We start from the raw sequence: 27,255 nt of genomic DNA on the forward strand, positions 1-27,255 counted from the left end.
CGTTTTCCTTCCGTTTGTTGAGAAAACAAGAAATAGAAGAAGAAAAGGAACGAGTAAAACAAGAAATAAAGGATGAAAATAAAATAGGGGACAAAGAAAAACGTAATGAGACGATCGAAAAAATTCGATCGATCGATCGATCGATTAATCAATCTATCTTCAGATCGTACATTTATTTTTTCTTTCGTTTCTTTCTTCTCTCTCTCTCTCTCTCTCTCTCTTTTTCTCTTCTTCTCTGTCTCTCTTTTTTGTCTTCTTTTTTTCTTTTAAACCTTCGAACGTCACTCGTCAATTTCCGTAGAATACTTTAAGTCGAGACATTCGTAGGAAGGAAAAAAGAAAATGGAAAAAAAGAAAAAAAAAAAAGAAAAAGAAAAAGGAGACGATAAAAATCAAAGATAGCTGTCAACGTAGCTCGAACGGACGTTAACGTCGATACGTTTAAAGAAGCCACCGCCGCCGTCGTCGTCGTCGTCGTCGTCGTCGTTGTCGTTGACGTAGCACTTTTAACCATATATCGATCATCAGCTTCGCATCTCTATCGAGCGAAAGTTATTATTAACGAAAGACTGCCGTCCGACTTCTCCATTCGGAGTTCGTTCCATTCGAACGCAATTTTAATACGTTTCCGTAGGCAAAAAAAAAAAAAAAAAAGAAGAAGCAAACAAAAAAAAAAAGAAAAAAAGAAAAAATAAAATATAAATTAATACAACGGTATAGAAAATAGATTTGATGAGAGAGATTGGCGTAATGAATCTGTGCATTACTTATTTAACATTTAAACGTGAAAGATGGAGATAAAAAAGAAAAAGAAAAAGAAAGAAAAAAGAGAAAGAGAGAGAATATATGAAATAAGAAAAGACCATTACGATCTCTTTTTTCTCGCGAGTCACCTTAGAGCGTTTCTCATGTTCCGGAAGGGGAACGCAAAGTCGGATCGATTTTAATCCTTTAGAGAGTCCGTAAGGGTGCGCGGGAAAGGGGGTTGCGTTCATTCGTCCCTTCTCTTTCTCTTTCTACGTTCTTTTTCTTTCAACTACTACTACTACTACTATTACTACTATTACTAGTACTGGCAGTTAGCAGTCCGTAGGTAGGTAGGTAGATAGGTAGGTAGGTAGGTAGATAGGTACATAGGTACGTGTACCGGTTGGTTGGCAGTTAGCAAAGCGGCAGAACACTCGTATAAAGAGTCGTCCACATCACGACGGAAAAGGAACCGGCAGTTAATCGTGCGTTAGAGGATGACTATACCGGGTGACGTTAACGTAATAGAGTGTAGTTCGTTAAACGACAAATAAAATGATGAGCACCGCGAGAAACGCGAATATTTAACAAAAAATAAATAAATAAATAAATAAATAAAAGATAAAAAGATATACGAAAAAGGAAATTATCGATCGTCCGCGAGAACTCTTTGTTTTTCCTTTTTTTTTATTTTTGATTCGGAACTTCCTGTATAACGTCTCTATTAAATAAATCATGTTATACATATTACATATTATATAATAATCAGATGTAAGTAAATCAAATGTTAACAATGCTTATCGTTGGTTAGAGATAAGACGAGTTAACAGTAAAATATCATACTTTCCAGTCTCACCCAATATATATACATATATATATACATACATATATCTACTCGTATAAACGTAGCGTATCCGCTTACGCGTCGTGCGTGTCCATTTCTCTCTCTCTCTCTTTTTAACTCATTCTTACTCTTTTCCTCTTTCATCGTTCCCATATCTCTCTCTTTTTCTCTCTTACACTGATCGCGATTTTCTCGTTCTCTCCTCCACCTTCACCTCGTCTTACGTCGTCGTCGTCGTCGTCGTCGTCGTCGTCGTCGTCGTGGTACGTCGTCGTGGTACGTCGTCGTACACGTAGTCGTCAGAGGACGTACGCACGCGCACAAACGAAGAGGCACAAAGCTGTATAACGATATCTCCTGCACCGTGAGCCAAGCCCAGCGTCCAAGGTGCGTCACGCTCGGAAATATGCGTGCCTGCTTTTGCTTGCTGCCTGCCTGCTTGCCTGCCTGTTCGTTTGCTTACTTGCCCTGCTGCCTGCCTGCCTGCCTGCTTGCCTGCCTGCCTTCCGCCTCACCCTCCAAGTTAAGCTGCAGTTGCATCGATGCAGACACACATATGAATGTAACTTTCAATGTGTCCGAGTTTGCGATCGCATAAAGACTCGCCGCACGAGCTCCTCTCTCTTTCTCTCTCTTCATTCTTTTTATTGTATGCGTATGTGTATATCTTTCTCTTTCTGTGTATACATACATGTGTGTGTGTATTAAGGATACACCAACAAACAGCAGGAGGAGAGAACGAACGGAGTTCGTAAGGACTCCGACTCCGTAGTAAGTCTATCTTCCTTAACGTCTTACGATCGGTAAAAGTACATGCTTTTCTTGATCTTGATATCTCCGAAAGAGAAGAAAAGTAAACTCTTATCTCGATATCCCTCCCCTTTCCTCTACACCCCCACCCCTATGATACTTCTATTTATTATCGAGATAATGGTTGGAAATTATTTTTTTTAATTCTTTTTTGTTTTTCTTCTTCTTTCTTTTTTTTAACAATACCACAAGTTTCAAGAGATATTCCTTTTGGTAGGTTATATTTACGAAAGTTTTATTCGTTCAATAAATAAGATCGATAAGAACGTAAGGTATATTTGAAATCGTAAAAAGATCAACATCTACGTAACGATAAACATACGCGTATAAAGGTGAAATAAAAAGAAAAAAGAAGAATGAAATAAAAAGGAATTAAAGAATGAAAAAACAGAACGAAAAAAGAAAAAAGAAAAAAAAAAGGAGAAAAGAATTCTTGCTCGTATTATTGCAAAGATAAAAGACTCGTGTTATCTCTCTAACGCAACGGTAAAGTAGCGGGGAGGGAGAGAGAAAAGAATAGAGAGAGAGAGAGAGAGAGAGAGAGGAGAGAAGAAGGAGGAAAAAAGAAAACAACAAAAAATCTACTCGATGTATATCGATATATAATAACATATCGACATAATCGATATATAATCTCGATTATGAATCTATATTATCGATAGCTAAACGAACGTTTCAAACGTCAAATATAGCGAGGGATCAGCGAGGATCGATTTAAAGGTCCAGCGTGAGAAGAAAAACGATTCGATTCTGTCGAAGATGACTACTATGACTGTGACTACGACGATGACTATGACTAAAACGAAGCCGACGAAAACGACGAAGAAGACGACGATGTGGAAGATGAGAAGAAAAAGGAGGATGAGGAGGAAGAAGAGGAGGAGAATGAAGAGGAAGAAGAGGGAATAACGAGGAGAGATCTCGGCTCGCGTCCAACGCACACGCGTGCACGAGGTACTCGCGTGACGCAAACGGCGGCCTCTGAGAGCTTCTGTGGTCGGTGCGACGAGAGGACGGACGCGATCTCGTTGCTTGCTAAAGAGAGAGAGAGAGAGAGAGAGAGAGAGAGAGAGGAGAACGTCGATACTCTCTTTCCATCGACGTATTAGTCGGCTCGACATCGTCGACTAACTATCCCGACGTGCCATCGAATATCCCTCTTTCCACTTCTCCCTCTCCCTCTCTCTTTTGCTCTTTCTCCAGGGCTGCTGAAAGAGAGAGAGAGAGAGAGAGAGAGAGAGAGAGAGAGAGAGAGATGGTGTGTGCGCGCGCGTGTGCACCTTCCTTCGTTCGAAAAGCCGACCGCCGATCCGGATCGCAGTCTCTCTGTGGAGAATACGAAGCAAGGATACGGTGGAAGGTAAAGGGGGAGAGAGAGAGAGGGAAAGAGAGAGAAGGAGAGAGGGAGAGTCCCGGACATAGAGGGAGAGAGAGAGAGAGAGAGAGAGACGCGGAGGAGAGATCGATCGTGTAGAGGCGGCCAGAGAGTCGCGAGTTCCTCGTTTTCGTCACAGTTTCCATGCCGCTGCGAGACGCTTTTGGAAAGGCTTCTAATGGCGCTCGACGTGATCTCCCTCGGTTTGAAATTCTTTAGAGATGGGACAATGAAAGGGAGAGAGAGAGGGGAAGAGAGGAGACATAGGGGTTATGCTTGTAGTGGATTGTATGTTCAGGATGTTGTCGAGAGTACGAAACCTTTTTTGTATACTTTTCGTGTCAATAAAAATATGTTAATGTGCGTGTACGTGTATGGGTGTTATGTATATATTATTATATATATTATCTTTTATACGATCAATAAAATTATCAATTGCTTATTTTAGTAATAAAATAAATATTTTCTTCGTGTATATATATATATATACATATATGTTATATATATATACACACACGTGCGCGTATATATATTACAGCCAAATATATGTCCTCTTTTGACTAACAAATGAATACATCTATGCACCGGCGAAAAGTGAAATGAATAAAAATGATATCGTTAAATTCGCATCGCATTTTTCTTTCTTCTTTTCTTTTTTCTTGTTTTATTTATTTATCTATCCATCTATCCGTCTATCTATCTATTTATTTATATTTATTTATTTACTTATTTATTAATTTTTTGTTTCGTTCATTTTGATAAACCCTCAGAGCGGAAAATTTTTCCTTCGACTTTCCATGACACCCGTGTTCGGTTAAATCGATCGAAAACTGTCACTTCCGATAAAGTATAAACGTCGAAAACGTGTACCGCGAATAGTAGGTGTCCCATGGCAGGTGTCGTACTACCGACGAATTAATTAATGGCCAGGGCAACTGTAATTTAGTTTAATTAGTCCGAACGCGCGTTATGCGCAGAGCGCTGTAGAAAAAAATAAAAAAATAAAAAAATAAAAAAGAATAAAAAATAGCTGGATCTTCCAACGAGCGATCAACGCTTCTCTCTCTCTCTCTCTCCTCCTCCCTCTCCCTCTGATTGTGAGAGATAGAGACACGTGGTTGGTTATCGTTATATCAATCTAACCATGTATGTACGCATGTATGTATGTATGTACGTACGTACGTACAGGGATTTGTGCAAACCTTTTGTTATTTTGTTTTTATTCGACCGCTGACTGTGAAACACGAAGCTCTCGGACGCGCGTTTTGGTTACCTACTATGTACCTACCTACCTACCTACGTGCGAGAGCACGATCGAATAATTACAATGCTCGTTCGCTTTCTTTCTTGCATTCTGCGTTGCGTAGCGTTGTTGTTGCTGTTGTTGTTGCTGTTGTTGTTGTTGTTGTTAGAGAACAGGTAATGCGAGAAATGCGAAAATCGAGCTGAAATATCCCCTACCTCTGTTTCGCACCGAACATACACACGTGCATATATATAGGTAATCAAAGATTCGATGTATCTACGTGGTTACGTGTATTTATTACTTTTTATATCGTTCTTACGTACGCACAGATTACGATACAAGGATATCGCACGGGAAATAAGAAAGGAAGGAAAAAGGGAAAAAAGGAAAGAAAAAAAAAAAGAAGAAGAAAAGATGAAGAAGCGTACGTTACATACTTGCATTAATTTTCTCAACGAGTTGTTCTCAACTAGTTACTCGGATTACAAAATACATATTACAAGAAATAAAAATATATATATATAAAATATATAGCAAACAAACAACGTGACAAATCCGTATAACGTTCTCTCTATTTCTCGAGTATGTACATAAAGAAAGAAAGAAAGAGAGAGAGAGAGAAAGAGAGATAAAGAAAGAAAGATACAAGAAAAGGAATCGTCTCTCCGAATCGACGAACTTAACTTCGGAGCACGTTCCGACGTTGATTCGAGTCGACACGGTAAGAAAAACATATTTCAAGATGGCAAAACAACTTTTTCGTAGGTGTCCTTTCCAAGACGGTGCGAGACAAGATGGAAGTGTGAGAGAGAGAGAGAGAGAGAGAGAGAGAGAAAGAAAGAGAGAGACACAGAGATCTGTACGAGAAACGAATCGAGAGAAAGAGACAAAGAGAAAGAGAGAGAGAGAAAGAGAGAGAAAATCGTGCCGATCAACAGCAGCTTGGAATTCGCTTGCTGACTCGCTCGTATTTGACCGAGGTAAACCGCTTCGCTCTTCCCAAAATAATTCTTACCGTTCCCCGAACCGTACGCTCCTTCTTCTCCTCCTCCCTTCCCCCTCCACCTTCCACCCTCCACCCTCCTACCTCCTACCTCCTACCTCCCTCTTCTTTCCACCATCTTCTCTTCGTCTTCACCTTCCCCTTCCTCCCTCCCTCCCTCTTCCTACCCTCTTCTTCTCCTCCTCTCTTCATCCTTCTCTCTTCTTATATAATTGCGTCTTTACGCGCACATTTAACATCCCCCAAAATGACGTATCACGACAGTGGCCGATAACGCTCTCGTTTTCGCGCGCACGTTACACGTACAAAGAAAGAGAGAGAGAGAGAGAGAGAGAGAGAGTATATGGTCGATCCGATCGATCGCGAAACGAGCTTCTTACTGCTTACTACACCTTCAATCGTCTGGGTTAGAGCTTCTATGGAAGATTCTCTTTCTCGGTACTTATATCAAACCGAATCTTTTCTCTTTTTTCTTTTTTTTCTTATTCTTCTTCTATCTTTTTCCATTTGTCAACTAAAAATTCTCGAGTACGCAGACGTTCGTTAATTCGCACGCGATCTAAGAGATAGGCGAGGAATGTTTTATTTTTGTAACTCTTTTTTTATGGGGGTGGTGAAGGGAACACGATCTTAGCAAGTTCGTCATAAATATTTTCTTGTACTTTCAATTATATTTAACGTCGCATGAAAGATTTTTCTTCTTCGTTAATTTTATCGGATTTATATGTATGTACGTAGAGGACGAACAGTTGGTAGTTTTCTTTCCTTTTTCTTTTTTTTTTAAGGTTTTCTTTTTTCTTTTTTACTCTGCTTGTTTAAACGATGAGATCAAGTAGATATCTCTGTATGTGTCTGAATATTTGAGAAGGTGATGTGATACGTATATGATACTGGCAACGAGAAAAAGAAAAGGAAAAAAAAAAAAAAAAGGAAGAAAAAAGACAAAAAAGAAAGAAAAGAGAAAAATAAAAAAGAAAAAGAAATGTTGGCATCGACCGGTCAGCCTCGTTCCAAATATCAAGAACGCGTTGGGTCGATAATGCGTCGGAGAGTAAGTTGCCAAAGTAATCGATTCGCGTATGTATGTATGTATGTATGTATGTATGTATGTATGTATGTATGTATGTATGTACGTGTGTATATATGTATGCATGTATATAGGTACATACGTATGTTCTTAGGTATGTAAGTACTTACATACGTACGTACGGTACGACGAGGCATGCTATTCGAGCGATTAAAACTCTTCTCTCTCTTTGTCCGCACGTATAGTCGAACTTGATCGACTATCTTCGAATCGAACTCGAAACATTTTTCAATCATCAACGGCGTCAAGCCGTACATAGATAGATAGATAGATAGATAGATAGATAGATAGATAGATAGTCATTCATGAGTCCATTCATTGAATGAAATCCATATATCGGAAAAACTTGTCCATAACTCGAAAAAGATATATATATATATATATATGTGACGATACAAATTTAAATGATTAAGGATTAATAAATCATCGAGAGATAAGAGGAAAAAAACGATGAGTTAGAAAGTGACGAAGTCTTTCTCGATCTATACGTTCTACTTATGATTGCGCCATACTTTGTACACCTGTAAGAAAGAAAATACGGGCGTGTATGTGTGTGTGTGAAAAAGAGAGAGAAAGAGAGAGAGAGAGAGAAAAAAAAGAGAAAGAGATGAGTCGACACGAAATACATTCTTACGCCTACGCCATATATCTATGTAATAAACTAACTCAACGCGAAAACACGTTCGACGCTCTCTCTCTCTCTCTCTTTTTTTTTCGACTACGAGTTCTTATCGTTAGATAGATACTAAATAATTAGACAACATTTTCTTTGAGCATCACGAGATTATCAAGGTATTTCTATGCTCTCATAACGATAGATAGATAGATAGATCGTTTAATCGGAATGACACGATCACCTTTGAAGAGAGTTTACTTCGAACGTAGGCTTACTCACATCGAACTGATCGAATCTAATGCTGCTCGTATCTCTCTCTCTCTATCTTTATCTATCTATCTACCTATCTACCTATCTCTTTCTTCCTATAAGAGAAAATTCTTGCAGAGTAACGCGTGTTATGATGATTGTAATGACACATTGCGAGTACAATGACGCATAGTGCGAGACAAAGATAGAGCATAGTCTCAGCATTGTAAATTCTCTCTCTCTCTCTCTTTCCCTCTCCCTACCTCTCACTCCCTCTCTCTCTTTCTTTCCTTTCTAGTACCGAACGCGCTCAATAATCCCGATGTCTTGAAAGGTGATCACGAAACCGTGACGAGAAGCCGTCGGAGCGAGTCGCCGTGTCTTCGTAAAGAGAGAAAGAGAGAAGAAAAAAAAGAGAAAGAGAGAGAGAGAGAGAGAGAGAGAGAAAGGTGGAGGTGGAGAAGGAGAAAGAAAAGAAAGGAAAGAGTCCCCTGCTTCCGCTCTCGATCGTCTCGTCCGTTCAGAAAGTACTAACGTTGTTCTTCTGTGTATTGTAAATACATACATACAAGTATCTACACGCGTATATATACATACGTACGTACGTACATCATACAAGGTGAAACTCATTGTTTTCGCCACGTCGAGAGAATATTTGTAGAACGGTTAACGACCGTGAGAGGAGGAGAAGTTGGAGGAGGAGGAGGAGGAGAAGGAGGGGAGGAGGAGGAAGAAGAACGATCGTTCATCCGTAGTAGTACTTCAAATCGTACCGATTATCATAGACGATAATAATCGTGAAACAAATTGAAAATAGATATCGAGATATTATTTATTTTGACGAAAAGAAGAACAGAATAAATAATAATAATAATAATAATAATAATAATAATAATAATAATAATAATAGTAATAAATCATTTTCGGTGAAACGTAAGAACGATAACATTTTTCGGTTAAAGACAAACATACGATATTTATTTTGAAGGATAAAGAGAAAAGCGAAAGAATAATGACGACGACGACGACGACGACGATGATAATAATAATCAATTTTGATAAAACGTAAGAACGAAAATATTTTCTGTAAAAGAAGAAAGATACGATGGTACATGTTCGAATGGTACGAAACTATTCTTCTAGTTATCTATCTTTCTCTCTCTTTTTCGAAGAAGAAAAATAGCGAGCCTTCGTGGAAGAAAGCGTAGGCAGGTAAAACCACGCACACGCGTATACGCGTAGGTGTATATCGACAACAGTGAGTGTAAGAGAGAAAGAGAGAGAGAGAGGGAAAGGGAGAGAGGGAAAGAGAGAGAGGAAGAGAGAGGTAGTAGTCGTTGTAACGAAATACTGCAAACCGATGTACCGATACTGCAAGACCGGATGACGTGCGTGCACGAGCAACTTACGTTACGGAAAGTCCACAAGCCAAGCAAGCTCGCGATATTTTCTCTTCGCTATGATAATTCTTCCTTCCTTCTTTCCTTCCAATCTTCCTTTATTTTTTCACGAACACTTGCACGAATATGTACACAGGTATACGTATATACATATATATATATATATATATATGTGTGTGTGTGTGATGTGTGTTTCAAGGAAGTCTAATTTGATCTTATTGAATCTTTGATCGTAATATCGTTATCGGTTAATTAATTAATTGATCGATTAAAAAAGAAAAAAAAGGAAGGAAGAGAGAGAAAGAAGAGAAGAAGAGGAAATAATAAACTGAGAACCAAACGAGAAAGAAAATTAAGATTAATTTTTTCAAGAGTGGAAAAAGAAAAGAGAGGACAAGAAAAACGATCCGAATGAAAATCATCTTACGAATTTATATATACATATATATATATATAAATAATAAATTTATATATATATAAGATTATTAATTATAGATTTTTCTAATTTTCCATCGACCCGCGTAAATTAAAGTCACGTTATCACTTGGTCACTTTAGGTTGACACTATTTATATCGCGATATCTCTCACAAAGAAATACACACACACACACACATATACAGATTGAGATAGAGATAGAGACAGACAAGCTTTTTGGGAAGCGAACGAAAACCGGTTGGAAAGCGATCGACCGGAATCGGCAAGAGGACGAAGCAAGATCCACGTGGCTCGTACGACGAGAACCACACTGCAAACTGATTCGACCAGCAAGAGAGATAGAGAGAGAGAGAGCAAGCAACGAACGAACGAACGAACGAACGAACGAACGAACGGACGGACGGACAAATGGACGGACGGACGGACGGATCTCGGTGAAGGTCCGAAGGAGGAGAAGCCGAACACGCTCCTGGAACTCGGCAAGAAACGCCGAAGAAAGAGACAGAAAACACGAACACGACTCGAGGGAAAAGAAGCAGGTAAGAAGTTTCGTCCTCGTCGTTTTCGTCGTCTTCGTCGTCTTCGTCGTCTTCGTCGTCGTGATGAACGAGAGACGATGACTATCTTTTCCATGCTAGCTTCGAACTCGAAGAAGAAAAAAAAAAAGCTTTTTCTAATATCGCGAGATTAGAAAGATTCATGCCAGTTTTCTTTCCTTTCTACTTCTTTCTTCGACGAATTGACGAATTAATCAAATATATGTACGTGCAGGTTGCGTGTGAATTGTTGTTATTACATACAAATTTGTATTAATAACATACAAAGTCGTATTATCGTCATTGTATAAAATGTCGAGCTCGGAACACACACACACATATATATACACATACGCATTTCTTTCTCTTTATACATCACGCTCTCTTTCAATAAAGTATGTAGTAATCGGTCGTCGGTATAAAAATATTAAGCGTAATTATATATCCTATAATTAATTATATATTATCTATGTGAGATTATTAAAAAAAAAAGGAAGAAAGAAATAATAAAAAGAAAAAAAGAAAAAAGAAAAAAATAAATATAGAAAGAAAGAAAAAGCAGGAAATGACGACGTAACGCGAGTTTTCTTTGAAAAACGCACGTACGTCGGTGTCGCGTTCTCTTTCGTATCCAAGCACAGAGTACATACCTGATTGCACAAATGACTGAGCTCATCGAACGCATGACGTCAACAAGAGCGTGCTCTCGTATCGTAGATCGCAACGCCGATCCAAGAACGATTAAATCCTCGTCTGCGATCGGTAAATACCCCTGATACGGACTTAAGATTGTCGAGCTCGAGCGCCTTTTTCAAAGGAAGCAGAAGAGAAGACGAAGAAGAAAAAAAAAAGAATAATATGCGACAAAGCCACGTCAGTGTCGGTTAGCTTCGCAATAACGCCATCCTTCTTTTTCTCTCTCTCTTTCTAGTCTAATCATATTTTGCACGAATTCTGCATACTGCACGGATGAACTATCACTTCACTACTATTTATCTCTTTTCACTGTTAGAGATAACTTCACTCGAATGAACTTCACTCGGGTAAGAGGGGGAAAGATACGCGCGTGTGTGTGAGAGAAAAAGAGTGGGGGAAAGGGGTGCAAACTACTAACATAAATAAAACAAACAACGATCGATCATCTTCATCACTGATTCACACGCAACGATCTCACCTCTTCGGTAGCAATGTCGTTTCTCTTACCGTCGTTCACCACAAAAAGGAAAGGAAAAAAAAAGAGAAACGACGAGAGAAAAGAGGATCGCATTTAAACGACTGGAGAGACTGGAGAAATAACGCGAACTATATATATACATATACATATATATATATACGCGAACAACCGTGTCGGAGTTCGAATATACTTGAAAGAACCGTGTTAGAGAAATCGAGAAAATATATAATAAAACGCGCGTATCGTTGAAGTCGAAGCCAACGAAAGCGAGTGCAACGCACGCAGCACTAACTCACGAACGCGGAGGCAAGCAAGCAGGCAAGCAGGCAAACACGCACGCACGCACGCACGCACGCACGAGTCATACAGGACAGGGCCGCCGCTCGACGCACACTGCCATTAGCGGCACCATCGCCATCGCATCTACCACCACCACCACTCCTCCTCCTCCTCCTCCTCCACCGTTGCCACTACTACTGCCGCCGCCGCCGTCGCCGCCGCCGCCGCCGCCACTACCACCACCACTACCACCACCACCACCACTACCGTCATCGCTTCGCTGCTACACTACTACTACGCTACTACTACTACTACTACTACTATCAATGCTGCCGCTACTCCTCTACCACCACCACCACCACTACCGCTACCACCACCACTAGCGTCACTTCCACCACTACTACTCAGCGACACCACCACCACTAGCACTCTCGACACGACACGGAAAGGAGTAACTGCGCGTACCACGTGCTTCGTACTCGGAACGTGCGGTTGGCCAGACTTTCCCGCTCGGCCGCGTGTGTGCCGCCTTGCATGCATCTTTCTACGTGTGTTTATTTCTTTTTTCTCTCTCTCTCTCTCTCTCTCTCTCTCTCTCTCTCTCTCTCTCTCTCTCGCGCGCTTTCTATTCGTTTACGTGTATCGCACGATGACACTCCGAGATAGATAATTACTCGTTTAGCTATTTCTCATTTCTTTTGTTTTCTTTCGCTTTCCTTTTTTTTTCGATCGTTGATATTAATATCAATCAGACCGGTCTATGTAATTATATTCTAATAACATTCCGATCTCTAATATTATATCTAATTCTATTTATAATGCATAGATATGTGGAAGAACGGAACGTACATAATTAAATTAGATATATATATATAGAGTTACGCGCTATAGAGATTAGATCATATCAAAGTGATATTGGATTATAGAATCGTGTTACGATATAATTATGTATAGGTATGCGGAATCGTTTTACTTACGTTAATACACGTAAGTGAAAATATTAAACGATTCAAGTATCGAATTCGCCGCGTCGTTCGCGTCCTTATCTCCGATCGGTTCTGATTATTCTCGTCATAACTCGACTCATCGGGCCACGTTTTACCGATCTGTAATTTCCCATCCGTTGCGCCTATAACTTACGCGTTGTCCTATTGTGTTCTCGTAGGAAACAAAAGATATTCGAAAGAAAAGAAAAAGAAACGAAAAGTAAAGAAAAGAAAAGGAAAGGAAAGAAAAACGTTTGAACCCATTATGCCAATGTCAGGGTCACGTGCGAAAATGCACTTTAAAGGAAGAAATATAAATGATTTTTGTCTGGACAAGAGCACTCACGGTTCACGTGACCATGACGTTGGAAAATACTCGCGACGTCTCGCGAGTAAACCGGTTCGATTCTACATTCCGACATTATAGTCCTGCCACATCGTCTATGAGCTATGTATGTATGTATGTATGTATGTATGTATATACTTGTCGTTCGTTATGTATACTATTAAATATATATATGTACGTATGTAAAGTATATATATCTATGTATGTATATAAAAGACTTTTACGGACAGATTATAAATTTTATAGACAGAAATTATAATTATAACGGTAATAATAACATTAATTATTATCATTAGAATAGAAAAGGAAGAATTATAATCTCAGCTTTGTCCTGTTCGAATGTTAACGTCAGTAATGTTACCTGTGCTCGCAAAAGTCCTTACTACAGGTGTAAAGCCAAATAAGTGATTCATAGAACGATCATGACTCATTGTAAACGAGAAGGTGGGGTGGAAGACGGGGAAGGAGTATCTAGACGCAAACCGTCAAGGCGAAAATATTCGAATGATAGAACAAATCGACGATAATACATTTTCGGATTAGGAGAATGAGCGACGAAGGAGTTTTACGTTGACAATGAGTTCTATCTATCGCAAACTCCACTAACTATCCGACCGAGATGGGGTCACCAAAGCGAACCGATAGGAGTCTCGAAGGAGCTTCGAAAGAGACAGAGACAGAGATAGAGACAGAAAGAGAGAAGATCGCTTTGTCCTTTCACCAGAGTCCTCGCGGATATTTCTCTCGTCGAACGCGACGAACGTACAAAGAGAAGACGACGATGGTTGTCCTCTTCGTCGTCGTCGTCGAGTTCTCGAATCTCACACGGTGAACTTGCGAGTTTCTACGGAGAAACGTATGTACACACACACATATGTGTGTGTGTGTGTGTGTGTGTACGTGCATGTACGTACGTATGTATGAGACGTTCCTTGTCCCTCCTCTTTACCCAATCCCTCCCCTCTTCATCCCACCCCCCACCCCCCTCCCCCATCACCACCTTCCTCTCGTTGCATCTCAGCGGTGCTAAAGCGACCGCTCGCAGTTAAACGCATCTTCTCTCCCTCGCACCGCTTCCGCATTGCCTCCGCATTGCTATCCTTCCAGCACGATCTTTTTCTCACAAACACACATGCGCGCAAATACACACAACCAAAGAGTGACAGAGAAAGAGAGAGAAACACGTATACACACGCGGACGAACCCGTTATCGTCGGATTTCGCGATGCTTCGTGTTTTGCACGTCTTTCTTTCCCCATCCCGACTACTCTGCGGGCGGAATGAATTTTTTTATTAGATTGTATTTTTTTCTCTCTCTCTCTCTCTCTCTCTTTTTTTTCTCTTTTTAAATGTTATTTTATAACAACGGAAAGAATAATATTTTGATAGACGAAATATTTCGTGTTATGAGGAAATCTCTCTCTCTTTTTCTTTTTTTGTATTCATTCATTCATTCATTCATTCATTCATTCATTTATTCATTCGATGAAATCGTAAATATCTATAACCGATAACGATAATATCCAGAAAAATTCTATTAACAACGATCGATCGATATGATATATAAAACATATAAAAATATAAATTAAAGGAGGTAAATTATCGATGTTTATTGATCGAGGAAAAACGATCGAAAATGATCAATGCTTGTCTTGGTCAATCGACCAAGTATTTATAGTTTGACAGAAACCGATAGAAGCCGCTCGTCGACCGATAGAAGGCCATAGAGAAAGAGAGAGAAAGAAGTAGAGTAAGAAGCCATAGAAAGTCTAACGCGGTTGTTGCGACTTACTAGATCAATATACAATATTTTCCTGTAATCAGAAAACTTTGAAAAAAAAAAAGAAAAAAAAAGAAAACAAAATATACGACGTACGTAGATATGATACGATACATAGAGAGACACATACGTATGTATATATTCGACCGAATGTTATCTGGCGAAAAATTCGCGAGATACAATTATCGGTTATGAAATAGGTACGATATAATCGATGAGGGGAGAAGGAAAGAGAAAGAGAGAGAGAGAGAGAGAGAAAGAGAGAGAGGGTAAGAAAAGGAGGAACTCAAATCGGTTTGTCGGGATAATACGACGGTTACGTAGAGGGAATGGCGAAAGTACGAAGGTGCCTCGCTAACCAGCTGCTGCTGTTTCGAGAGAGAGAATCGTAACGCCATGAGTGCGAGTGCGAGTGCGAGTACGAGAGAGACGGAGAAAGACAGAGAGAGACAGAGACACAGAAAGAGAGAGAGAGAGAGAGAGAGGGAAGCCCCGAGAACGGCAGATGTAAACGAGAAGCTTTTACCTTTAATGGATTCGCCCTGGGGCCATCGAGATCTTCGGGGTTGAAAATACCCGGTAGTAACGAAGTTTCGTAACGAGCGTGGCCTCAGAGACCCACCCTCTCTCTCTCTCTCTCTCTCTCTGTCTCTCTCTATTTCTCTCTTTCTCTTTCTCTATCTCTTTCTGTTTCTATCTCTTTCTCTTTCTCATTCTCTGACAGTTCTTCGAGCGCGCCCGCGCTAATTTGAATTCCAATCGAGGCCTGAATCCGATTGGTTGGCCTCTCTTTAGATCCTCCGCATAACGCTGACCCAAGAAGATCCTAAATCTTCGTCGTGACGTTCGGAACATGGAGGATTAATCGGTAGCAATTTTCCTGGCCGTTGTAGAAACTCGGCCGAGAAGAATTTTTCACGTGGTCGAGAGCCTCTTACAACTTGTCAATTTTTATCGGATATATATTTTTTTTTCTATCGCGAGTTGTGGCGAAGGGAGGGGATGAAGGACGAAGCGTCTTCTTATCGTTACTTTCGGTGTATTCCTATTTTCTCGTATGATGTATGTGTATGTAAATATACATTATATGTATATGTATATGCACGTATGTGTTGCAATGTATTTCTAAAGTCCGAGTTGGATAATAATCTACTTTGTTTACTTCTATATCGCGTTTTTCGTCAAGAATACTAATGAAAGATTAAGCGTTTAGATTGTAAATGAGAAGACACGTTTCTTACCTACGTGTCTCTCCCTCCCCCTCCTCTCTCTGTCTCTCCGTATATACGTGTGCGTGCATGTATAAAGTATAACAAATGAATCAACTATTTTTGTTAACGTTAATTAGGTATACATTATACTACACCTTTTTCTTATTATTCGAGCTTGAAATTATCACTTGGATTGACATAGAAAAAGAAATAGAGAAAGACAGAGAGAGAAAGAAAAAGACGGAGAGACAAAAAAGAACAGAAGAACAAGTCGGTGTCGAGTCTCCGTTCTCATTTGGCTCAAACGTCTTTGCTCTTCGATTTTTCCAAGTCCGGTATAGGTGTACCCTAGCAACCTTCTGGATTCGAGAAGACTCGATCGCTTGGCAATCGTGAAACGCTTGGTCCCCCTACCAACCTTCTTCTTTCTCCCTTCTCCCTTCTCCCCCCCCTCTCTCTCTCTCTTCGCTCGTTTTATTACTTCTCTCCCCTCCTGCCGCGTCGCGCCCTTTCTGCAAAGAAACCACTCGTGTTCCCTCTCGCGAGCCAAACCGAGTTTCTATCCCTCTCTCCCTCCCTTCCTTTCGTCCGTCCTTCCTTTACCTTGGCGACCCTCGTTCGTTCTCGAACGAACGAACGAACGAACGAACGAACTCGCGACGATTTCATTCACGCCGTGTCGTCGTCGTCTAAGAAAATTCGCAATCGGAAAATCGAACGCGGCTCGATTTTCAAAGTACACCCGAAGAACAAATTTCGTGTTTCTTCTTTCCTTTTCTTTTCTTTCCTCTCGCCAGACTTTAATCTTTTTTCTCACGGATTATTTCAATCGTCTCTCGAGTTTTATTTATCACCGATAAGATGTACCACGTACTTAATTATTTCATCTTATTGTCGTTAATCAATATCGCGTTTTAATTTTGACGATAAAAATTGATTATCGATCGGTATGGTTAAAATTGAGATTGTTATTACTATTTCCTTTTTCTTTTTCCTGTTTTTTTTTTTTCAATTTTTTTTTTTCTTTTTCCTCTTAACCGAGTGAGAGGAAAGAAGACGAGAGATGAAAGAAAATGAATGGTAAAAGATTTTTAACGAGGAAGGGTATCATTAGCGCGGCAACTAGTAGCGTTATGAAACATCGCTCGATGCTTTATGATAGATACCTATGGCTTATGCCAACGCACAAGTTAACATTCGGCTTTGAACGAGACGAGTGACAGTAGTGACCTGGTTAATCCCCTCGTTAAAAGGCGTACAACCATTATTTCATATATGCGTATATATATATATATATATGTATATATATATATATATATATATATATATATATATATATATATACATATGCATCTACATCTACATCTACATATACATACATATGTATATATCTTATTCGCGTTTATGCCATTTCTATACTTCTCTATCTCTATACACTACATAATCTATTAGTTGTCGCTAAATTCGCACATTATTCGCGCATTATTTCTGCGAGAAAATAAATATTTTCGTATGAAATCCTCGGTTAGAACTCGTCTGGTAATATTAATCTACTTTCATTTATTTTCTTCTTTATTCCCTTCATTTTATACTACGATTATCGTCATAGCTAGAAAAAAGAATAAAAAGAAAAAGGGAAATAAAAAAGAAATAAAAAATAATTAAATAACCAAACAAACAAATAAATAAATAAATAATAATATTTTTTTCAAAGATTAGATTTGACCAAGATTTATCGACGAAGACTGTACAAGGAAGTATAATAATCGCTTAGCGTAGCAACGTTAATGGAACGTCTTGGCTGTAGGAACGTAGAACGAGCCGATCCGAGGGACAGACACATAATAAACGTGCACGCTTTCTCCCTCTCTCTCTCTCCCTCTCTCTCTCTCTCTCTCTCTCTCTCTCGCATACATGCAGCATATACGGATCACGCTCACTCGCTCGCTATCTCGAAACGGTGTGCGGTGCACGGTTAAAACGCGCAGAGACGAGAAATCACTCGCGACTGGATTCCACGAGCCGACCGGCAGCAGCCCACAAAACTTGGCCGATGCTCAAAAGAATCGTCTCCTCTCTCTCTCTCTCTTCTCCTACTTCTTATTTCTTCTCTCTTCTTGCAAAGTGTTCTGTCTCTTCTCTCTCTCTCTCTCTCTCTCTGTCTTTCTCTTATACTATCTTTGAAGGAACTTTTACATTTTTCATCGCCCGAATTACGACTTAAAGTCACACTTTGAACTTTTCTTTCTTTCTCCAACATGTACTTTGCACGTAGTTACGTGTATCCGAGACTATCTTGGAATTATTACCACCAAGATAGTCTCTCTGTTTCTCTCTCTCTTTCTCACGAGTGTGCTCTAAAATTAACAAAATCGTTCGACGAAGTCGCTTAAAGTCCGTCGATACGACGACTAACCCTCCTCCTCCTCCTCCTCCTCCTCCTCCTTATTCCTCCACCACCTCCATCTCCTCTTCCTTCTCCTACTTCTCGTCGTAATCGTGTGAGACGTCGTATATGTGACTACGACGACAACGACGACGACGACAAGAGCTTTTCCCTTGGAAAGAGGAAAGTTCTTCTATCTTTCGAAAATCGAAGACGTTCTCTCTCTTTCTCTGTTTCTCTCTCTCTCTCTCTCTCTCTCTCTTTCTTTTTTTCTTTCTTTCTTCGTCTACTGTAGAAACTCGTAAAGAATGATTTATTGGTAAATTTCAGCTGAGAGAACAAAACCGACCGTTCTTCGTCTACCTGAAAATGTCTTCGACGGGAAAAGAAAGGAAGGAAGGAAGGAAGGATGAAAGAAAGAAAGAAAGGAAGAAAATGACAAACAGGGAAAGAAAAAGAAAGAGAGAGAGAGAGAGAAGATAACGAAGAAAGGAAGAATAAAGATCTTTGGAAACGTTCAATAATTTTCTTCTTAAAACTAATACGAAAATAATCATTTATCTTATTTCGACGATAAATACGATATTCCTGTCTATTCTTAACTCCATCCTCCAACTCAACCTTTTCTCAATATTTCTTGTCATCAACAATTAAATAACACGACGACTATCTTATCTTAGCCTTCTAATAATAATAACAATAATAATAACAACAACAACGATAACAATAATAATATTATTAATAATAATAACAATAACAATGATGATGATGATGATGATGGTGATGATGATGGTGATGATGATGATGATGATGATGATGACTATGATGACTCATATTTGGAAGAATTCCAAAAGTTCGAGCGATCGAATGAAGAGGATACTAGAGCGAACTCGAGCGAAGAAAATAATGCGTAGACTTGAAATTTTCCTATCTCTCTCTTTCTCTGTAAACTTATCGAAAACGAAAACTGCCCCGAACCGTATCCCTTAAAATTCTTTCTTTCTCATTTTCTTCTTTCACATTCATACGTCGACAAATACCTATGGTATCGCTATACTTTTCTCAAAGCAATCGGTCCCAAATTCTCTTGAACAATGTCTCTTAAAACTCTATCCCTCGCTCTCTTTCTCTATCTTTGACATAGATACGTACATACATAGATACATAGATAAATACGTACAAACATAACTATTTCTTTCTTTCACCTAGTGAACGAAACTCTTCCGAATCTAATCCCTTAAAACTTTCTCTCTCTTTCTCTTTCACATTCATATCCATAGGATATAACTCGAAACATCGTTATTCTCCCTCTCTCCCCACCAAACCCTCACCCTCTCTCTCTCTCTCTACTTTACTTTCACGGACTCGACAGTCGGGTTACATCGTTTTCGCGTGTGTGTACGTGGACAAGGCGCTCGATATTTCAGGCCGTCGCCCACGAGAAACGCAGTTCCTGGGGGCGTGTTCCTCGCTAGCATGGACGACTACGACAACGACGACTATGACCAAGACGACGACGACGACGACGACGACGACGACGATCACGACTACGACGACTACGACGACTACGACGAGGACGACGATGAGCCCAAAGAACAGAGAAGGAAGAGAACTCGGAGGATAAGCCAAAGGAGAGGTAGAGAGAAAGAGGTAGTGGAGGTACAGTCGAAGGAGGCAGAAGAGGCAGAGGAATCGAGGAGACCAAAGAGGGGAAGAAAGCAGAGGAAGCAGAGGAAGCAGAGGAGAGTAGTCGAGCTGCCGGCGTTACCTCGCTTCGTTTACACCGAACGCAGAAACGGAGAGCTGGCATAATTTCCGGCGGAGACGGCGGCGTCAGCGATGCGGTGGCGCGCTGTGCACAGCCGGCCAGCGCCCGGTCTCTTTCTCTCTTTCTCTCTCTCTAACGTCTCTCTCTCTCTCTCTCTTTCTTTCTCTTTCTCTTTTTCTCATACGTCTCTTTCTCTCTTTATATATATATAGATATATCTATCTCTGTCTTTCTCTCTCTCTCACTATGGTCATTCTCTCGGTTGAGGATCAACCGCACGATGATTCTCACCACGAAAGAGGTAAGAAAAGAAAAAGACAATCCTCTTCCCTTTAAGAATATCTCTTCTTCGAAAGGTAAAGATCTTAAATTCTTCGACTCGGATTGAACTCCCACGTTCATTATTCGCTTTCCAAGCAGGTATAAAATCGTCACCTTCAATGTTTTATCTATCGTCCTTCGTGGTTAATAAGTTCTTAATGTTCGTTAAAGTTCAGTATTCGTATCGTCGATGAAATAAATAGGTTTGCTTATGTTAATCAAGTAATTCAGTGATTAAGATTCTCTGGGATTATTGTCGCTTTGATGACTTTAACTTTGATCGCGCTTTTTTCTCGAGTTTTAATAATAAGAAATTAATGTTTTAACGTTACTATAGGGAAAGGGGGTATAATAGTTTTTACGATTAATATTGCGAAGGGACAATTTTCGATGTTACGAATTGAAAAATGAAAGTCCGTTACGGTATTTCAACGCTAGTATACACACACGCGCACACACACGATATCTATCTATCTTTTTCATATAAATCGTTTCAATTCTATCACTCTCGATACATACATACATACATACATATATACATACATACATACATACATATATACATACATATATACATATATATATATTCCTTTCAGACCGGGCACCCTCTTTCTTTTTTATTTTAAATTCAGAATGCGAAAACGTAGGAAGCACGGTAAACGGTCGTTACGCTCTCGTTACGGAATTATGATCCTTCGTAAAGTTCGCGTTTAACGTTCTATCTTTACCGCCGAGATTTCGTGAAAAGAACGAAAAAAAAAGAACAGAAGAAATAAAAAAATAAAATAATAAAAAGAAGAAAAAACCTAATTTACGTACATACCTGTGCTCTCACGACGATCCTCGTGCCTTCAGCTCGCATGCCTCACATCGATGAGGGATCGAAGTTCGAAGGGTGTTTTGTTCGATCCTAGAACCTTGGACGATCCTAAAAAGACAAAAACTCGAGTTAGCTGGAACGTTTTTCTCTCGGGGAATCTTACCGTAGAAATCGTGTCCCTTTTTTCTTTCCTCCTTTCTTTCTTTCTTTCTTTCCTTCTTTCCTTTTTTTTTCCCCTAATATTTTTTTTTTCTCTTTTTTTATCTCCACTTTCTTTTTCGTCCCTCTTGTAATTGCTCGACCGTAACCGTACCGCTTAAAATCAATCGAGTCTCGCACGTTTGTAAGAGATCGTTTCGTGTGCTTGTAAATTTTTTAACTATCGTTTCACGACGGTCTCTTATCGCCAGACAAGCTCGTAAATCGTTCGAACTAATAATTGAATTTATGGTGAAAAGTACATATGATAAGATAATAAATAATAGGCACCATAGGTGTATGACGACTTCTTTGTACTTGCAAGAAAAATTGTTCGAATGAAAATGAAGAAAAAAAGAAGAAAAAAAAAAAAACGACAACGACGAACGAGCAAAACACAAAAAAGGAAGAAAGAAAGAACAAGAGAGATAGAAAGAGATAGAGAGAGAGAGAGAGAGAGAGAGAGAGAGAGAGAGAGAGAAAATAATTCAATAATTACTAAAATGTAAATAGACGTGATTTGATTTCGCAATACGTCGTATAGTTATTTTTCTTTGCTTTTTATTTCACAATAAAAACTTGATTAGACTCGATTAAAATTTGTGTCGAGACGATCGATGATAGTAGTTAGCAAGCGTATAAGCTATTCCTCGGTCGCGTCGTTCTCGATCTTGGAGGGTGCCTTACCAGAATGCGCGCAGACTATATCCGCTTATTTATAGATTTAACGAGAACGTTGCGCGTCTCTCTCTTTCTCTCTTCCCTCGCTGCGACTTTACGCGCTTCTTTTACGTTACGTCGAAGACAACGGACAAAGTCGAGTAACCAACTAGTTCGAATTTATCAGACGATTTAGCCTTTCATTTTTTTTTTTTTTTTATTTAAAAAAATGTTCGATATAACATTGGTCGCAAAAATGTGAGCTTTATATTTTATCGTCAATGCAAATAAATTGTTATACCTATTATCATTATTAATATCCTTATTATTGTTATAACATTCATTGTTTTTTCTAAAACGTATGTCTCATTAATTCCTCCTCGCAAAAATAAAGAAAGATACACACACGGACACACCATCTTTGTACCAAGAAATGAAAAGAAGTAAATGTGTTTTTTCTTCCCTTGGCGTTGAATCGACCAAAAAGGAAAAGAATCCAAAAAAAAAAAGAAGAAACGGACAAAAAAAAGAAAAAGAAAGGAAAGTACAAGGAAGTTGAAGGAAAAAAAAAAGAAGGAAAAAAAAAGGAAGAAAAAGGACAAAGGAAAACAAGAAAAAGGAAAAGAATATATGCGGTCGACGGGGAAAACTGTCGGCCATGCGTTTATCTCTCGAGCAGAGATAATGGAGCGGGCGTTTTAACGACCATCGGTGAAACGGTCGAATATTTGGGTCAGTGGATACGCCGTGCATAATATAGGGGTCGCGTTCGTTTTTAACGAACGAACGAACGAACGAACGAACGAACGAACGAACCAACGAATGAACGAACGAACGACGGAAGGGGTAAGAATAAAAACGTTGGACGTATCTAAAAAAGAAAATTTCAGCGAGCTCGTCTTTTCTCTGTTATTTTCGAGAAAAAAAAACACACCGACTCGAGCTACTACTACTACTAGTACTACTAGTAATAGTAGTGGTGGTAGTAGTAGTAGTGTAGTAATAGTAGTGGTCGTCGTCATCGTCGTCGTCGTCGTCGTCGTCGTTGTCGTCGTCGTCGGTATCGGTGGCATTCGACTCGCGTAGTTTCTCCTGGAGTGTGACGCGCGGACGAGGCGCGAATTTTAAAATCCATACACCGGTGGCAAGAGAAGGTAAAAAGAATTTCTTGAAACGAATTGTAAAGTGCGACACGAAGCGCATATTTCGGACGGTCATACTTGATATATTCACTGTGATACTGTGTTATAAATATTTCGTCGGATGACCGTGTGTGTGTGTGTGTGTGTGTATATATATTTTTTTTTCGTATCATCTGGGTCATCCTCGATGATATTTTAATTAACGGGGGTGGTAAGAAAAAAAGAAAAAGGATAATCAAGACAAAAAATGGAGAAGAAAGAAATTATATATATATATATATTTTCACAGAAGAAAAAAACAAAGAAATTATAAAATGAAAATAAACGCGATGAAAATGTAGACTCCTTGAAAAGTTAATAAAGTAGTAGCCGTTAAAGGTGTCGCGAGGTGCTATTCTTTTTAAACGAGCCTCGATTAATCCTTTCAGAAACCAGACGGTTCTCACATAAAGTATACATTTTTCTTCATTAAAGATATATACTCTTGTGTTTCTGTCGTCTTATCTACAATTTAATGTCAAAATAAATATCAAACCGTCTGTCTCTCTCGTCTCTCTCTCTCTCTCTCTCTCTCTCTCTCTCTCTCTCGTCGAATACTCTTTTCGTTGACAAAATATAACGACAAAAATGATGACAAAATATAATGACGAAAATAGTGACGATAAAAATAAAGATAAAAATAGTTAAACGTTCGGATTCGTAATGGACGTTTCGGTTCTTCTTTCGTATGGCCGACGTCGTGAGAGCTCGAGCTAGGTGGCACTTTGTAAGCGCGCACGTTAAGACTCGGAATCGTTCGTTGACGTCATCCTGATGATTTACTCCTCTCTTCGTATGTACATACCTAGGAGAGAAGCTCGGACGTGCTCACGGAGTGTAACGCCCACGTAAAGTCAACGTAAACCTCTCGCGAAATCCGTCCATCGCGATCGCGTTTCACGCGTCCTCGGTTTCGCGCGAAGTCAAAAGCGTGCGGGCTAGCACGTAACACGCATATGTGGATATCTCTGTATATGTGTGTACGTGTGTGTACGAATGTATATAGATACGCACGTATGATGCCCGTTCGCCGTTGTTCGATGTATGACGTCCGGGAAAACATCGGGGAAAAAGCAAAGAAGAGGCGGTACAAAAAAAATGTCCTAAAAAAGACAAAATCGAAAAAAAGAACGAAAAATAAAAAAGAACACCTAACAAACTTTACGGGAGTACAATTTTTTATGCATGCGTAGGTGCGAAAGCGTTGACGGTTAAACAAAGTGCTTTGAAATCGATTCGGGAAACGAAAATTTCATGTTCCAGCATTTAAAAGATTCTCTCTCTCTCTCTTTCTCTCTCTCTCTGACTTTTTGCGAGAGATGAAACGAAGCTTATAATTATCCCTTTTAAAAAGTTTTTTTTTTTTACTCCATTTATATATATATACATAAAGAACTTATTTTTTATATAAAATTGTTCTACACCGACAAAATATACTTTTCTAGACATTGAAAAATTTATTAAAACGTTAGGGTTGTAAGACGGAAATATCTGATTTATAATTATCTCTCTGTCTTTGTCTCTCAGTATGCGTCGAGGAAAAGGAATCTTTGAAAAATCGTTGACACGAGAACAAAATAAAAAGGATGGAATAAATTGCGTCAGGTTGGTCCGCGAGAACCCGTGGGGCTAAAACTACCCTCGGCATACGCCCTTTTGTTCTCCGATCCGAGAAAAGCGAAGAGATCGTGACGTCAGGCGCCACTTTCGTCCTCTCTCTCTCTCTCTCTCTCTCTCTCTCTCTCTCTCTCTCGATGGCCGCCATCGCATTCTTTCTCCTTTTCTCTCTTTCCTACTCACTTACTCTCTCTCTCTCTCTCTCTCTCTCTCTCTCTCTCTCTCTCTCTCTCTCTCTCTCTCTCTCGAGGATCGATCGCCGATCCGTAAAGGATTCGCAGGTGCGCGAAACGAGGACGAACGTGAAGTTACCCTCGAAGCAACCCTTAGAAATGATCATTCGTGTCGACGTTTAACGTGCAAAATGTATTGAGTACATACGTGACGTTCGAAGCAAGCGTCAAAGTGTGCGTGCGTGAGCGCATATAGATGTGTACAAATGTGTTACGATAAATATACACCAGGTGAACCATAAGGATTATTAGCGGGAGGCGATAAAAAAGAATTTTCGCCGGGCGTCCGCCATTAAGCAAAAAAGTTGCTTCGGTGATGCGAGTCGAAAAAAAAAAGAAAAAAGAAAGGAAGAAGAATGGAGAGAAAAAAAAAGAGAAAAAAAAGAAAAGAAAAGAAAAGAAATGAATGAAGCAACGAGACGTAGGAGAGAAAGATTCGGAAAACAAAAAAAAAAAGAAAAAGAAGAAAGAAGAAAGAAAAAAGAAAATTACGCATTACGTTCGAAGAAGGAAGTTTAAACAAGGAAGTAAACGTGCGGAGGACGTATAATACGAATAAGGAAAAGATATATGTATCTATATTCGAAGGCTTATCACGAAATTGAAGTCACGAATCTGAAAATAAAGATAAGAAGGAAGGAGACGATGGAACGAGTCTCTAAATAGTATACGCGTGCTCGCGAGCTATACGCGCACGATCGGACAAAAGATTATCGCGAGAGAGAGAAAGAGAGAGAGAGAAGAGGTAAAGGAGGATGAGGAGGAGGAGGAGGTAGAGGTAAAGTAGAGGTAGAAGCAGGCTCTCTGGCGTGTCGCGGCAGTGTGCGAGTTGCGCTCAGCTTGCCCAAAGGGGATGACGACGTCGAGGACGAGGAGAAGCGGAGAAAAGGACCGACCGACCGACCGAACGAACGAACGAACGAACGAACGAACGACGAAGGGAAGAGGTGGGAACGGAAGGGAAGGGAAGGATAGGGAGGGTACGGGGAAGGGAGAAGCGAAGGGCGGTAATGGAGGGTGGCGTGGATCGGTGCGGGAACGAGCTTCGCTTTCGTGGCTCGGTGGGTGGACCGACCTACCAGTGAAGAGAAGAGAAGAGAAGAGAAGAGAAGAGAAGAGAAGAGAAGAGAGAAGAGAAGAGAGAAGAGTAGAGAAGAGAAGAGAAGAGGGTTTCGGGGTGGGGTTGGTTTAGCGGACGACTCGATGCCGAAGGGAGAAAGGAGCGAGGGGTGTGTACGTGTATACGTGTGTATGTATGCGAGAGAGAGAGAGAGAGAGAGAGAGAGAGAGAAAGAGGAGAAAACCGGGGGCCACGGTTCGAGTTTGTGAGCACGCGCTACCACTCTTCGAGGCTAGAGTTCCTATCTCCTCGTCTCTGCCTCCAACCACCCCTCTCCACTACTCTCTTTCTATCTATCTATCTCTCTCTCTTTCTCTAAAACGAACGATTCGCCTCGTTGCTTCCTTCTCGCTCGCTCGCTCGCTCGCTCGGTTCGTTCCTGACACTCTCTCTCTCTCTTTCTCTCTCACGACAGCCGCATCAGTTCGTTCCCTCTCTCTCTCTCTCTCTCTCTCTCTCTCTCTCTCTCTCTCTCTCTCTCTCTCTGGTTTTCTCTGTCGTTCTCGTGCTCGCACGCTGTCTTTCTTCTCTCGCTCGGTGTGTATGAGAGACGCGGAGGCACGGACGCCGCCGAGTTCACGTTCCATCGCAAAGCACCGGGTGGAATTGGTATATCGAGGGATACGAGAGAGAGGAGAGGGAGAGGGAAGAGGGACGAAGCCGCGCAGCGTAGCGACACGCTCGAGACGGCAAGTTCGTAGATAGGAGCCAGAAGGTATCCCAGGGTTGTTGCACCGGAAGAACGAGGATGAGAAGAACGACGAGAGATCCGACAGTGAAAGAGAGAGAAAGAGAGAGAGAGAGAGAGAGAAAGAGAGAGAGACGA

The 27,255-nt window shown here is 40.2% G+C and overlaps 1 protein-coding gene across 13 annotated transcripts in view; it reads right to left on the bottom strand.

Annotated features, from left to right (window-relative positions):
* Positions 1-27,255, bottom strand: part of LOC127072558 (bromodomain adjacent to zinc finger domain protein 2B-like) — a 130,656-nt gene that overhangs the window by 61,947 nt on the left and 41,454 nt on the right. For 12 of the 13 annotated variants that reach the window (XM_051013048.1, XM_051013054.1, XM_051013044.1 and 9 more), the window contains exon 2: positions 21,424-21,528. The gene's annotated coding sequence lies outside the window, so the exon portion shown is untranslated. Of the gene's footprint in view, positions 1-10,999; positions 11,923-21,423; positions 21,529-27,255 lie in introns of those variants that run through there. The other variant, XM_051013043.1, reaches the window with a different exon arrangement.

The sequence above is a fragment of the Vespula vulgaris genome, chromosome 2 (assembly GCF_905475345.1).
Source record: "Vespula vulgaris chromosome 2, iyVesVulg1.1, whole genome shotgun sequence".
Classification (NCBI taxonomy): Eukaryota; Metazoa; Arthropoda; class Insecta; order Hymenoptera; family Vespidae; genus Vespula; species Vespula vulgaris.